The sequence below is a fragment of the Panulirus ornatus genome, chromosome 30, assembly GCF_036320965.1.
Source record: "Panulirus ornatus isolate Po-2019 chromosome 30, ASM3632096v1, whole genome shotgun sequence".
Classification (NCBI taxonomy): domain Eukaryota; kingdom Metazoa; phylum Arthropoda; class Malacostraca; order Decapoda; family Palinuridae; genus Panulirus; species Panulirus ornatus.
Window position 1 is genome coordinate 5009812 of NC_092253.1, and position 15190 is coordinate 5025001.

General features: G+C 41.6%; 1 protein-coding gene and 1 long non-coding RNA gene across 3 annotated transcripts in view; one reads left to right on the forward strand and one right to left on the reverse strand.

The window, feature by feature from the left end:
• The window catches only part of LOC139758344 (uncharacterized), a 289753-nt gene that overhangs the window by 181141 nt on the left and 93422 nt on the right, over window positions 1-15190 (reverse strand). Inside the window, exon 4 of the long non-coding RNA XR_011714801.1 lies at window positions 4080-4135. This is a non-coding gene — a long non-coding RNA (uncharacterized lncRNA). The remainder of the gene's footprint in view (window positions 1-4079; window positions 4136-15190) is intronic.
• LOC139758342 (uncharacterized) overlaps window positions 1-15190 on the forward strand; it is a 177582-nt gene that overhangs the window by 67353 nt on the left and 95039 nt on the right. The gene's annotated exons all lie outside the window — the stretch shown is intronic.

A 15190-nucleotide genomic window follows, 5' to 3' on the forward strand; every position in this document is an offset into this window, starting at 1 on the left:
GACCGCCAGGAGGTCGAAAAGTGACCCGGTAATCCTTTCCCTGTGGAATATGCAGCGACGGGAGGTTGGGGGTCTTCGCTACCTCCCTCCCCTCCCATGGCTCTGGATCGTATCAACGTCAATGGTCATGCGAGTTCACCTCCTTTCTCATGCAAAGTTACTCTGCCTCGCCTTGCGGGAATAGGGCTTCCTTTATTTGGACAGGAACGTAGGAAAAGGACGTTGAATGTCAGGATGAGCGAAGGATATTGATATCAGAATATTGAAGGATATATCTGGGGTGTATATATAAACCCCCGAGAAATACATGTGCCCGGATTATATAGATACACAAAGAATTCAAGTAGATTATGTGTCCACACACACACACCACACCCTCACACACCCTGATTCCCCTACCACACAGCGCAACCACACCGGGGCCCCTCTGCCGTGTATAATGTCTTGGACGTACACCCCCGAAGATCTGTAGCCAGCCTGCCAGACTCGTGTGTATGACCCGCCTTGAGGACGAAGCAATCAATCACCGTCCAACAGCGTCCTCATGCAGACGACCCGCATTGGGAGATTCACAATACATCATGCATTATTGACGTGTTTGTTCTGCTACCACCACCACGTAAATTCCCTCGCTCCCTCCCTCCCTCCCTTTCCTTCTCCTTCCCCTCCCAACTTCCTGATCCTCCCTCCCCCACCTTCCCTTCTCCTTCCCTCCCAGCATCCTGATCCTCCTCCCTCCTACTCCCCCACCTACCATCCCCTTCTCCTCTTCCCACAAACCCCCCAACCGTAATGCCGTCTATTGACCATCTGTCAGAGAAATAGATGAGGACCATTGATCTGTTCGTTCACCTGTCCATCAGATTTCTTCCTGTCTTTCGTGCGATGATGTGTTCTATGTGCTGATCGCCTGGCCTTAGAGATCTACGAGTCTTAACCTCTCCTCCATTGTTGGAGAGAGACTTGAGACAAGAGGTAAGACGTATGGCGCATGGATATCAAGGCTCTAAGTTCGATCCCCGGCTAAGGTGGTGCTGTTTTAAGCCAATGACACACACACACACACACACACACACACACACACACACACACACACACGCGGTCTCTCGACTTAGGGAAGAGAAGTGGGGGCTGGATGAGTCGAGCCCCACTGGTGCCTTAGTCTTGGGGGTGAAGCATTAGATAAGGGAGATCATCAGAAAACTTTCAACCGACGTAAAGCTTTGTACGTAGCAAATGGCAGGCAAACACCGACTACAGAGGCCAGTACTGCCATCTCGTAACAAGGGATAGTTAGTGCTGACGAGACGCTTAATTACCACCGAATTGGAAGTCTGGTTATCTTTTGGTGCAAACTCAAATTTTTCCCTTCATCTCTCTCCACATCTTGCTTGTTTCCCTCACCTCCAAGTCGGTTTCTGTTATTGAAAAGCATCTATTCATCACTCAAACGTCAGAATACTTACATCATTGCACTGACTCATCCAAGCATCCATTCGTCTATCCTACTATTCATCCATCTATAAATCTATCGGTTCAGCAAACTACACTCTACTTATTCATCCATCCATGCTCTGTACATCCATTCATCCATCCACGCTCTGCACATCCATTCATCCATCCACGCTCTGCACATCCATTCATCCATCCACGTTCTGTACATCCATGCAATCATCCAACCCACCAAAATCCTGGACAATAAGCAACGGTTGTATCATGCATGACAACCCCTCATAGGTGCGCGTCGGGACACATCATGCACGGTTGTCATGACGTGTCATGCACACTAGCGACTGACGTGTCATGCACTGCTAACTCAACGTGTCATGCACTGCCGCCTGGCAGAGTCCCAAGCCTTCCCTCAGTCTCCTGACGCCTTATCTGTATGTTGTTTTCATGGAGCCAGCCTGAAGCCACAATCTTTTTTTTTTTTCCCCTATTCACTTTTTCTTTCAGGAAATCGATACGCGCGCATCTTGCTCTCTCTCTCTCTCTCTCTCTCTCTCTCTCTCTCTCTCCGAAGACACGAGATAATCGGATTTCTTACCTTTCCCCAGGTGAACTGGGCATCATTAACGTCTTTAAAACCAGCTTAAAGCTTATTCCTCCCCCGTTCTGAAGTGATCTGGAACTTGGTTCTAAGTTCGAACATAAACCAATATTCACGAGGCACATATATATATATATATATATATATATATATATATATATATATATATATATATATATATATATATATATATATATTCTTGAGTGAAACGAACCCAACAGGGCCCCCACCAAACTGCCAACAGTATCTATTAAGCTGTTGCGAACAGGATCACACATCATCCCATTGTAGCGTCAGCTGGCATTACTTCCATCCTTGAGTCGAGAGCATTGAGCCTAATCTCTCCAAGACTCAGCCTTGGCTCTTAACAGCTCCTCCTCCTCCCTCCTACCCTCCTCCTCCTCTCCCTCCCTCTCCTCTCGTAGCTCAGCGAGCGACCCGGAGCTGAACTTATCCCAGATCGGAAGGATCTCATTAGGTGAGTGTAATTGTTATAATGCTCGGTGATTTGGAAGTATTATGATACTCGCAAGCAATTAGTTGTTCCATCAGGAGTATGGGATACTGTGCAGGTAGACTATATATATATATATATATATATATATATATATATTTTCTTACTTTCATCTCCGCTGATGTGATTATTGCACGAAAGTGCACTTGGGAACGTATCGTGTTTCATTTCCCCGTGGACTCATAGTAATATATATATATATATATATATATATATATATATATATATATATATATATATATATATATATATATGTGTGTGTGTGTGTGTGTGTGTGTGTGTGTGTATCTCTCAGTGATGTTACTCATGTGGAATCGAAGCGAAATATTCATCAGTTCTTCTTGAACGTATTTCTCGAACTACTACCAGTCCATATATATCAACAAACCTGTTGACGAAAGAATACTTTGCCTCGTTCGAGGTAAAATGTTTACCCAACGAATTTGCATCTATTGCAACGAGGAAAATAACACTTAAAACGAACCCTTCATTATGTACAATGTAAAACGAAGCATCGATAAGAGACAACGTAGAACGAACCACTGATAAGATACGGCGTAAAACGAACCATCGACAAAATACAGCGTCAAACGAACCATCGATAACACAGCGTAAAACGAACCATTGATGAGATGCAACGTAAAATGAAGCATTAACGAAATATGACTCTCTCTCTCTCTCTCTCCTGCCCCCTCCAGCTTTCTTCTTCCCTCCTTGGTACCAGGTGGCCTTCCCCAATTACTCATGAGTGGCCAAATTGGCCAAGCCTCCACCAATCGCCCGAATAACCACTACTCTATTACCAATCGAACGAACCACTGCCCACCCAATTACCAATCAGACGTCCACTGACCGTCCAATTACTAATCAGACGTCGGCTACCCACCCAATTACCAATCAGACGTCCTCTGACCATCCAATTACCAATTAGACATCAGTTACTCACCTAATTACCAATCAGAAGCCCACTGCCCACCCAATTATCAACGAGAGATCTCCTGATTAGTCATTTACCAATCAGAAGTCCGTTAACCACGTAAATGCCAATCAGACAAACACTGACCAATGACTGCTGGTTTTACTAACCAATCACTGCTTTGACCAGCCGACGAAGTACCCTGTATTTACCGCCTATAATCATCGTATAGCCGATTAGTGAGGATGATTAAGCCGACCAGCGGATCAGCCAATCACCAACGATCCAACCAACAGCTTGCTGACCATTTACCTGACGACTGCTAATTGGCCAATCACCGACGAACCGGTCACCTAACTGCTGACTAAAGATCAGCCAATCAACGACAAACCATCCACCGAAGTATAATCACTACTTACCTGTCATTTAACCAACCAATCACTCCCCACCTCACCTCCGGCAGAGATGATCATTAATCAGCTAATCACCGACTAATTGGCCGCCGGGCGATCCCTAATCAACTGATCAACTACTACTCATGATCTGAAGAGCAATCAGCAGAAACAATATAAAAAGAAAAGGTATATCTATGTACTCACAGTTGACGCATCTCCTGGGAATCGCAGCCAGATCATAAGGCCTGAGATCAAAGCATCTGGGAAAAAAACGAAAGAAATATCTTAAAACCTTTTCACAGACATCTTCACCACTCCCTTGACTTCGTTCTTGAATATATATATATATATATATATATATATATATATATATATATATATATCGTATGTTACAAACCTCCAACAGCCAGGATCGAACCCGGGACCTCTGAGTGGCAGGAGGGAGTGATACCACTATATATATATATATATATATATATATATATATATATATATATCACTATAATTGAAAGCAACACAGAGTGCAATGGAAACTTAAAATTCAGAGAATTAAATACTGTGCAAGTATATAATACAATTTAGATTTAGCAAGGCAGCTTTGAAAAGTTAAGAGAAAGAAACTTTTATAACTCTCTGTGACTTCCAACCTCTCTGGTTTAATCTTAAAATCCATTTAATGGACGAAGAGTATTTCATTTTGAGCATTTTGTGTGCCTGTGTGTGCCTCTGTGTGTGTGAATATTTGTTTGTTTGTGTGTGTGTGTGGTGTGTGTGTGTGTGTTTATACAAACTTACTATATATGACAATCACAAAAATCGATCTAGACACATTTCTGATACACATACAAATGATTTACATACAGTGTATATGATATTTACAGATGATCGAGAAGGCATTATCTCAGCAGCATTATAACTTCTGACACAAACTTTTTGGTGATCATTTACGAATGCCGAGGTAGTCTGAGTCTGACATTATCTTTTCACTGAGAGATGTCTTCAAATTTTTGGAGTAAATCGAAGAACTTAAGAGACGAATCATCACGAATTCATCAGACATATGATGCCAGGTACCTTCGATCATCACTATTCATAACAATGACGATGAATCCATCGTCAAGAGAGACATCAGAGAATGAGAGAAGTGAAGTGCATATGTGCTGAGCAGGAGGAGGGAGGGAGGGAGGGAGTTCCTACACTCGTGGGCCAGCAGCCTCCTCCTCCTCCATCTCTTGAAGTGATTATCCTTTGTGTGTTACAGGGAGAGAATTTTACGCTCGTGTTGCCCCCGTTTCTTAACCTTGTATATATATATATATATATATATATATATATATATATATATATATATATATATATATATATATATATATCCCTGTAGCTATGTGCATATGTATTCATATACATCTATGAATATGTATTTCGTCTTTATGATGTGTTCATATGTATTCTTTTGATAACATTTTTTTTCCCTTCTCCCTCTCTCTCTCTCACATTCGCCACAGCTTCTGGCCGTAACTATGAATAAAAGACTCAAACAACAAAGAGAGAGAGAGAGAGAGAGAGAGAGAGAGAGAGAGAGAGAGAGAGAGAGAGAGAGAGAGAGAGAGAGAGAGAGAGAGAGCTGCCAACAGTCGTAGGTTCCATATTCATATATCAATGTTAGAGATATATTAGCTTTGTTTGTGCTGTATACATTGTCTCGCCGGAGTTATAACTTGCCAGCCTACCCACCCCAACACTCTCTCTCTCTCTCTCTCTCTCTCTCTCTCTCTCTCTCTCTCTCTCTCTCTCTCTCTCCATCTATCTATCTCTATCTTTTTTCGGGAGCTTGCCTGAAATGTCTCATTCCCACAAGAATATACACTGTTCAGAGGAACGCAAGTGATATACCCCAAATATAGGCTTGATCATCTCCTGTTTGCTCTACTTCACTTTCACACTCTTCTACCCCCTCACTCTTCCATTTTCCTTCCCTCTCATACTCTCCTATCCTCTCACACACTCTCTCCCTCCTCCTATCATACTCTCTACCATCTTCTCCATTCCATTATACCTCTTCCTTTTAACACTTACCTATTGAATCATCTGCATGAAGTCCCTACTTTATCTTATCTTCCTGCCTCTCCCTATTCATATGTTATGACAATCTTATCAATATACTCCCTCTATACATCCTTTAAAACCTATATCAACGACTCTCTCATCCTCTGTCTTTTGCTTTCGCATCCATCACACCTTTATCTCCATTCCTACTGGACATTTCTCTCTTCATTAATCCTCTTTCCTTTCCCCATTCAGTTATTGCATTCTCTCTCAATTTGTCATATTGAAACGCTCTTTCGCCCTTTCTCTTCTCTTAAGTGAATTAAGACCACTCCTCTGTCCCTCTCTAATGTCGTTCTCTTTTTCTTTGTCTTATACACTCGGTGTTTCCTCTTCCCCTCGTCTGTCCTTCCCCGTTTCTATCCTTACTTATAAGTCCCCTTCATTCTTCTAACGACCCCCTTCATCCCCCTCCTTTATTCATAATCACCTCTGCCCCTTTTTTTTTAATACCACGTCCCTTTTTGCTGTCTCATATTTCATCTCTGTGAAATGCGTCTATCATTCTCTCTCTCTCTCTCTCTCTCTCTCTCTCTCTCTCTCTCTCTCTCTCTCTCTCTCTCTCAGCATCATTCCCTACTTGATCCATTGACCCTCCTCACACCACTTATCTTCTACCATTTCATTTAGAGCGTATCCACTCTCTTCCACGCGACAACGTCGGGGCGTCTGTACCATCAAACATACATACACACCATGTTTGCCCTCACAGACAACGCCCTCCCATACCACACACTCACCAGTGCACTTAAGACCTAAACGCTCCTCACCCACCCACTATGGCTTGCTTCAGCTCCCACTCCTCCATCCACTGTCGTGCCCACGACCTCTACGTTGAGAGAGAGAGAGAGAGAGAGAGAGAGAGAGAGAGAGAGAGAGAGAGAGAGAGGATCATCATCAGTAACGGCTTCAGGTCTTTGTCCAGGACCCCCGCGGTCAAATTAATGTCTCTCTCTCTCTCTCTCTCTCTCTCTCTCTCTCTCTCTCTCTCTCTCTCTCTCTCTCTCTCTCTCTCTCTCCTTGCACTGTGAGTCATCAATCTGCTTAATCAAATACAATCATCCCCCCCTTTTTTCTTTTTACTCCATACATCAAAATATCCTATATCACCCTCCCGCAAAAATTGGCTATAATAACTTTTTTTTTTTGGAGGGGAAGAAAAAAAAAATATTGACATTGACAAGACTATGACTAACGATTTTGACCTTCAATTCCATCGCTTTGGGTTTCTGAATGACACTATCATGACCTTATGGATTTACTTAATATTTGGTGCCCCTTTAGCATCACCTGGTGCCGCTATTCAGTCTCGTGTGGTAGTCAGGATGGTCTTAATATGTCCAAAATCAACTGCAATAGAATCGCGCGCGTGTGCGTGTGTGTGTGTGTGTGTGTGTGTGTGTGTGTCAAACCACGATTCGAACCTATATGCTCGACCTCTTGAGCGACCTGTGAACGCGTCGCCGTCAGGAACGCCAGCTCATTGCGACGAAGGGGGACAAAACAAGAGAGAAAACAAGCGGTGGTGGAATATTGATTTCTCTCGCTGCGAAAAGGAGAGAGAGAGAGAGAGAGAGAGAGAGAGAGAGAGAGAGGGAGGGAGAGAGAGAGAGAGACATATGTTCAGTTCTCGACCACCCTAACTCCCTTCCTCCACCCACCCCCCCAGAAAAAAAAAAAAAGAGTATCATATTATACAAATTAGATGTCAAAAATATCATCGAACACCCAATAGCTTAACCTCTCGAGATAGCATTATGCAAATTAGCTAATATGCATATCACTGAACCGATGGGATCAAATTCTATTAATACTAATTCGTGAAGCCGCTTGTGGATCTGTCTAATTAAAAAAAGATTTAGATCTCTGCTATTTTGTTTTTGTTTTTTTTTGTAAGCGATTTAACCGTAGGATGAATTTAGCATCTATGGTTTGGTTTTTATGTAAGAAGATTTTTTAACATTGTTTTTATCTACAAAAATCTAGCATCTCATGGTTTGATTTTTATGTAAAATTTTTGTTAACATTTCCTTTCTTTGTTTTTATCTACAAAATTTAACATCCCATGGTTTGTAGCTTTTGCATACAGAATTTATCATCTCTTTGACTGGGTTTTTATCTACAAAATTTAACATCAAGATTCTGTATCGATCTACGAAATATAACATCTAATTTTTTGCTTTTTATAAAGTCAAATGGTTCATAGCTTAAACAACATTTAACATTGCATGGTTTCGATTTTTTCTAGAAGAAAATTAACGTTTCTTGATAATCTGTGTTTTATCGACAAAATTTATCACAGTTCTTTTTTTTCACTTACAAATTAACACACTACACACTTTGATACTTTACAAGATTAAGTTCTCTGACAGTTTCAATGTGCCTTATTCTATTATACTTTTTTCATTGTGCTGCACCCTTAAAGTGTGTTCTCCAACTTATGTGGAAGTCCTTTACCTTCAGACTTTCCAAGCCCCATCAGTGAAGGCATAAGGAGGATTAGAATACGATTGTAAACAGTTTCAAAAAGGACTGCTTTACTTCTTTCTTGTATCTCCCCTGATGATGTGATTATTACACGAAAGTGCACTCGAGAACCTATCGTGCTTTAATTCCCCGTGGACTTACAGGAATATATATATATATATATATATATATATATATATATATATATATATATATATATATATATATATATATAATGTCATTAACACCTCTCGATATATAATATATATGAAAGAAATAGCATTATGGTCTTATCAATGAATTCTGGAACACCTGAATCATCTCATGAAAAAGACATAAGGCTTTTAGCAAGCGAATCGGATCTGATTACTGATCTGCTGGCATGAAAATGATATCAAAGGATTAATTTACGATAAGCGTAATATCATCATTACAATACCTTTATTCCTGACGCTACGGGATAGAAATGCGATTGGACTAAAAGGAATTGGATATCTGGAATCCCTTTCTTGCACTGGGAGGTAAAAGAATCCAAGACGGCGATCAGAGAGTTTCGGAACCCAATGAAGCGGTTCACTCCCACCCCCCTCCCCCCATTCGTCTGGGGGGGGGGGGGGGGGGGGTTTTTCAACTTTGTGAATGCAACGTATCGAAAAAGTTCGTCTTGTAAGTAAACATGCAAGACTTCGTCCACGAGAGACCACCATTTCACCGAATAAATAAAAGGAAATAAAACGCTCGTCTTTTTTTTTTTCTTTTCTTTTGACGATCGAAGCGACACATCTTTGCTTCATTAGTCTGCCATTTGTTTAATCAGGAATATGATTTCTTTTCCCAGTAATTGCTTCAAGGCTTCGAGTCGCCCGATGCATAGTCAATGACTCTCCATCGTTTCGTCCATTGTGCGTCTGCGAGCATCATAATTTATGATAGTATGATATTATATACACACACACAGACACACACACACACACACACACACACACACACACACACACACACACACACACTCTTGCCAAACAGTTCATGGGCTTCTGGGACTTATACACTGAGGTCGCATCTCAAAAAAATATTATCTGGTAATTTGAATAGTTATTGGAGGAGATTAATCACTGAAGTAAACTTTCAAAGGACCTCTGTATATATAGATGGCACTATTGAATCGATATCTATACATATATATATTTTTTTATATAGAGAAAATACATTGACAAATATTGAGCACTGAATATATTCTGTGAATATCCAATGACAATCATTGAAGTGTTATTTGAAATTCATCCCGACTCTAATCTTTTTCTTTTTTTCATGCCTGTCCATTTTTGGTGCTGTGATGGATTCCTGATTATACTCTCTCTTTGCCCTTTCTCCTCCCCCTTTCCTACCCTCCTACCCCTCTCTCTCCCTCTCTCTCTCTCTCTCTCTCTCTCTCTCTCTCTCTCTCTCTCCTTTTTCCCTTCTTTCTCTCTTTCACAAACATTTCACTTTTCCATTTTCATACATCTCTCCCTCTCTCGCTCAGTTTATCGTCCTCTTCCCTACACGTTTCTTTTTCTCTCTCTCTTCTTTCCCCTTTTCCCTTTCCTCTCCCTCAATCCCTTTTCCACTCCCTCATTCGTTCTCCCCTTCCCTCTAGCCAGCGTGCCGCTCATAACTACCATTTGCCTCATCCAGGGTCTCTGCCGATCCTATTTACATAAGACCATTGATCATCGTACCCCACGGCCATTGTTTTAGGGGGGTCTGTCCCTATTCGCCTGCGATGGCATTCACTTACACCTACAGTATTCATATACACCTGCAGGCTGGCGGCCCATATCCCTTCCCCCCTTCATGTGAAACCTTTTCTCTTTCCCCTCTATGATTTCTGATCCTGTGATTAGTCCGATGTGTTGTTTTGGATTGTACGTTTTGGAGCCTTGAAGTTTCTCTTCCAGGGTCATAAGTCCCATCCTATTCATCCTCTGAGCTATTGTCATGAGGCGTTTTCTAATCCACTGGTTTCAAGGCTTGATTTCCTAGTTAGATAACGTGTGATGAGTCGGGGTTTCTTTTCGTGTGAGGTTCGTACTCAGGAGGCAATCAAGAAACCGACAATGGGCCTCTGAAAATATATTAGAGTAAGTGACACATTGAGTCAAGATGTATCGTCCTTGCCTTCCTGTTTTATTGCCACTCCTTGATCCCAGTCTCCTACAATGCTCATTCTACCTTTGGTTCTTGATCTCAGACTCCTACAAGCCTTTACTCTACCTGTGGCTCCTTGATCCAAGACCTCACTCTACCTTTGGCCCTTTATCTCAGGCTCCTACAAACCTTACTCTACCTTTAGCCCTTGATCTCAGGCTCCTACAAGCCTCACTCTACCTGTGGGTCTCTGATCCACGACTCCTACAAACCTTACTCTACCTCCTTGATCCTCAGCTCCTACGGACACTTCACTAATCCCTCGGTCTCCATCCATTACTTTTATAACGTGAGGTGAAATCCTGACTCTAGACTTCTTTTTCCTTGGCTTCATAGGGTCATAAATCCCACCTTGGTTGGACTTTTCCTCCTGTCACAGACGCGTGCAGCTGGTGGAGTTTCGTGTGCAGCTGGTGGAGCTTCGTGTGCAGCTGGTGGTGTTACGCATGTACAGCAGATGGTGGACTCTCACCGTTACTACTGTGTTATGTTCCTGACGGAGGCGATACGTGTCTTCCGTCACATCTTCGTCCTTTTCTTCTGGATGTTGTTGTTTGTCTTGATGTTCAGGTCCTATTCCTTCGTGGTCCACCTCCTCCATCCCTGGCCTACCTCCAGGTCCTATTCCTTCGTGGTCCACCTCCTCCATCCCTGGCCTACCTCTTCCTTCAGCGCGTTCATTCGTCGCTTGTCTTACACCTTCGCATCTGTGATCCTGAATACATTTCAATATGGGAACATCATTTTGTAGGGAAAAATCCTCCTGTCGCTTCGGATGCCAAAGATTACCTACACTGTCACAAGATCTAACTTCCTTTCATACTTTAATTTAGGGAGAAGCTCTACGCTTCTCTATCTCCTCCCTTAAATTGCTCGGTATCGAAGGCACAAAAGGGCCCAGCCGCCTAATCACCGAACTCATCTCTCGAGAGTCCAGCAAAGTCCAAGAACGTTCCTTCGCAGATACGTCATCTCAAACTCCTCCGTATTTCCTAAGGGGGCCAGAACCCCAAGGTGTTCTACTAGACCTCCCTAGCCCGTCCTGTCCTAGTTTTCGCTGACAAAAAAAAAAAAAATATGACACACCTCCTCCAACTGCCGATGCAAGAACAACAACCGACTCCCAAAGTCCCATCACGCCTCAAAGATTCTGGACACAACAGTGACAATTCCATCCGCCGAACATGTCTTCACCGCCACCCTCGACACACGCTGGAAAGTCTCGTGGAAGCAACACGTCCTCCGCAACACCAATAACATAAATTCAAGCTCCAGGTCTCCTTCTGTGGACACTTCCTTCGGCCGCTACGTTGGCAAACTCCCGTACATCGCCAGCGAACGTGACCTGACGGGCGATGTCGAGCCTCTCCCAAGCGCTCAAGGGCCTCCTGCGTGCCTCCTCCGTCCTGGCCTCTCGTTAAGTCCTCTTTCAGCAAACCCCAACAATTCCTTTTTCGACTTGACATTCACTAGGGACCTCGATTGCATCGAACCCTTGTCGTATTTTCATGAATGATTGTACCGTATTTGGAGAGGTTTCTCTCTGGAATGTTCCTATTCATTTACATCCTTGGTTTCCACTCTTCGTTGTCTCAGCTCAGGCTTGTTTCAACACGTTTCCACTCTTCGTTGTCTCAGCTCAGGCTTGTTTCCAACACCTTCTGATATGTAGATCACTTGGAGTATCCATGGGTGAGGCATGTTGGACGATAGACCCTACAACTCCACTATTATTCTATTCTTTTCCTCAAAGAACATTGCTCGAATTGGACTTTAATGTGTCGATTATCCATGTCTTCAAATATGCATCTTACAACCTTACTGATTAATCTATGATACATTAATTCTATAGCTCTATTCTGTAGTACAATTGATTATAACTGGTTTATGAAGTACATCGGTGGTTCGGTGTCAACATTCCATGAGCTGTCTCTACCCGGTGTAAGGGACTTCTTCGAATCATTCAGTCTTAAACTTATGTTATTCATTCCAGAGCTCTCTGTACCTTGCACCCGCCATTCACCTACACTCCCTCTTTATTCTCTGCTTTGGTCACTCCGTCATTCTTTCTCCATTATCTGACCCTCTCTCTCCTTCTGTCTTTCTACCATAACTCTTTCCTTCTTTCCTATTCGTCTTCTTCTCTTCCTTTTTCGTTTCTGTTTTATTTGTATCCTCTTTTCCTTCTTCCTTCAACTATATCTCCTCCTTTTCTTACCTCATTATCTCCCCTTTTTTTCTAATAATCTTTTACCTTTCCCATCATTCATTTCTGGGCTTCCTTCCTTTTCCCCTCGATTTGATTACATCCATCTTTACTCCTCCTCCTCTTCCCTTCTTCCAGCATACCCCCTCCCCCTCTCTCTCTCTCCCTGTGTCTTCTTCCCCTGTCCTCTCTCCCCTGTCTCGTCTCTTCTTTCTTTCTCCCTTCTCTCCCTTGATCCATCATGACCAATCTTCGTAGGACATGTAAAAATCTAATGCCAATTAAAAGCTTCGGCCTGTACCAGATTTCCACCGTGTGGCGCCTCCCTCTTGCATAGACAGTTAACTCTTATCCTTATCTCGCTACGTAATCCGAGGCAAAGTCCTGCTCCGTAAGAGGGTTTGATGCTTTGTATTTCTTAATGTAACGCATTGTCCCGTAATACACAATGCTATGAGAGACACGTAATGTACAATTTGAAGTCAGGTATATTAAAAAAGACATTGGACAACATGGCCACGCAGTGAGCTTAGTGTACTAACAATCCTGTACTTTATCAAAAGTACAAAAGTACTTTTTTGTATTTCGCTACAGTACGATCGTCCTAAGGTGACAGTAGTTGTCACATGCAACGATACCGTAGGACTAAAAAGAAAATCGATGGAAGTATGCAAGACCATAGACCTCAATGGATGAAAGACGTGCAGAGATAACGCCTATCCTATGACAAACGTAGCCATTTTTCTCTTTTTGACTCTCGGCAAGTGACGCTGGGCAAGGGCCAAAGATGTGTGTAGAGATGTGCAAGAAAAAAATGAAATAATTAAGCTCGATAATTGTAAAACTTGTATTACTTTGAGAGTATTACGCATTGATTACTTTCTTTTTTAAATATTTGGAGATATGAAAGAGTACTACAGGAGGTGGGAGGGGGTAGGGTGAGAGAGAGAGAGAGAGAGAGAGAGAGAGAGAGAGAGAGAGAGAGAGAGAGAGAGAATCAAATACACCATAAAGTCTGTGTTCTCATTCCATATGCATTAAACGTTGCTGTATATAGACGATGATCCATATTCAACTAGAAGTATTTCATTTTCCATTCCCTTTGTAATAAATACGACCAAAAAGAGAGGAAAAAAGTCCCTTTTGTCATGTTTGATATCTAACTAGTTTGCTACAGCATCCCTACATATGTGCAATTACCTGTCTGTCCTGTATGGAGAGAGTTTTACATTCGTGGGGCCCTATTGCTTTGAAACTCGCCTTCTGATAAAATGTTTTTAAAAATCTGTACGAAGTTTTTAAAAATCTGTAAACAGTTTTTAAAATCTGTAAACAGTTTTTAAAAATCTGTAAACAGTTTTTAAAAATCTGTAAACAGTTTCTAAAAATCTGTAAACAGTTTCTAAAAATCTGTAAACAGTTTTTAAAAATCTGCGAGCTGTCCACACACATTCTTTACTCCTTTTTTCACTCATTCGTTGCAGTCATACGAAATGAATAATTCTTTTCATCTTTTCTAACAAGTTTCTTTTATAATTCATGTTATGGCCTCTGGTTGCTCTATCCTTGCATCTGTTGAACTGCTTGCTATTCACGCCACGTAACAAGTTGAAAAACTCGAAAGGTTGTGATCAGGTAACCTATTACTCCAAAACCTTTCATTTTGGGAAAATCTAAGGCCTTTAAACATTCCTTGTTACTTAGCCGTCTCAACTCTGATTCCATCACAGATGCCTTCCTCTGCACCTTCTCTATTAGTTCTCTGAGTTTCTCCAAATTCGGTGACAAATTTGAGAAGCATATTCTATCCACCTAAGGTCTGATGATGTACAAAACTTGCCGAGTATATCCTTATCCATATATTTGAATGCCGATACAATATTTGCCGGCAGACGTTTTTTTTTTTTTTTTTTTTTTGCTTTCTTCGCCACTGGCATCATCAGCAAACTTATTCAGGTAAGAGTCCAGTCCTCCTGGCAAAACACTGACGTGGATCAAGAAGAGCAATGGACCCAGAATCGAGCCCTTGCGGCACTCCACTTTAACTTTAATCCATTTCGAGACGGATCCTCTGACATGAACTTTTTGTACCAATCCAAAAAGAAAATTTTTTTTCAGGAGTCTTTCCCTTATTTCTGACTGGAAATCTAATATATATATATATATATATATATATATATATATATATATATATATATATATATATATATATATATATATATATATGAATTTTGTAAAGTAATATGTTGAGAAATCTCTTGAATCAAATGGTTACTAAATCGAGGGCAAAACTAATCAAAATCATTCGATAATTGGGTCGCTTATCAGTTAATTGCTCCACTAATGGCAA